Raw genomic sequence first — 632 nt, 5'->3', positions numbered from 1 at the left:
GCGGGCTTGCCAACGGCGCTTTACGGCGGAAGCAGGGTGCCATAAAGCAGACCCGCTTTACGTCGCGCTTGTACGACAGTCGTGGCTGTGAGAATCAGCCTGCATAAACGTGTAGTAACTGAGATGGTTGAATGCAGTGCCTTTCTATTATGCCATAATACAAATACCAACTAACATTTAAGGCTGCCGGTGCATCTCAACTCATCCTCACAACAGTAAACAAATAGGCCTTGTTAATAAGCCTGATATCGGAGATGAGAAAGCTGATGCTTACAAAAAGTTACATACACACTAGCAAGAGAGGAGATGGAAACCTAATTCTCTCTGATGCGACCACAGGCTTTTCCCACTAGGATCTGCCACATGCGTGTGCTGTGTGAAGAATGAGGACGCAAGGCTGAGATTCCCGCCCTTACCCTACCCCCTCATTTTCTGAAAGTATTGCAAGGGCCCTTGGTAACACATCTGTTCTGGCATTTTTCATGTTATAAAAGCAAAAACACATCCAGAGAGGTAAAGTGACTTTCCTAAATCACCCGGAGAGTCGATGTTAGAGAAAGCAGTCAAACTCAATAAAGTGTCTCAAAACTGAATTGGGGCAAATTGGGATGGAAAACTTTTAAAGGGTAAGT

Source organism: Mesoplodon mirus, assembly GCF_964341445.2.
Source record: "Mesoplodon mirus genome assembly, chromosome: 7".
Taxonomy (NCBI): Eukaryota; Metazoa; Chordata; class Mammalia; order Artiodactyla; family Ziphiidae; genus Mesoplodon; species Mesoplodon mirus.
This window is presented reverse-complemented; position numbering follows the sequence as displayed.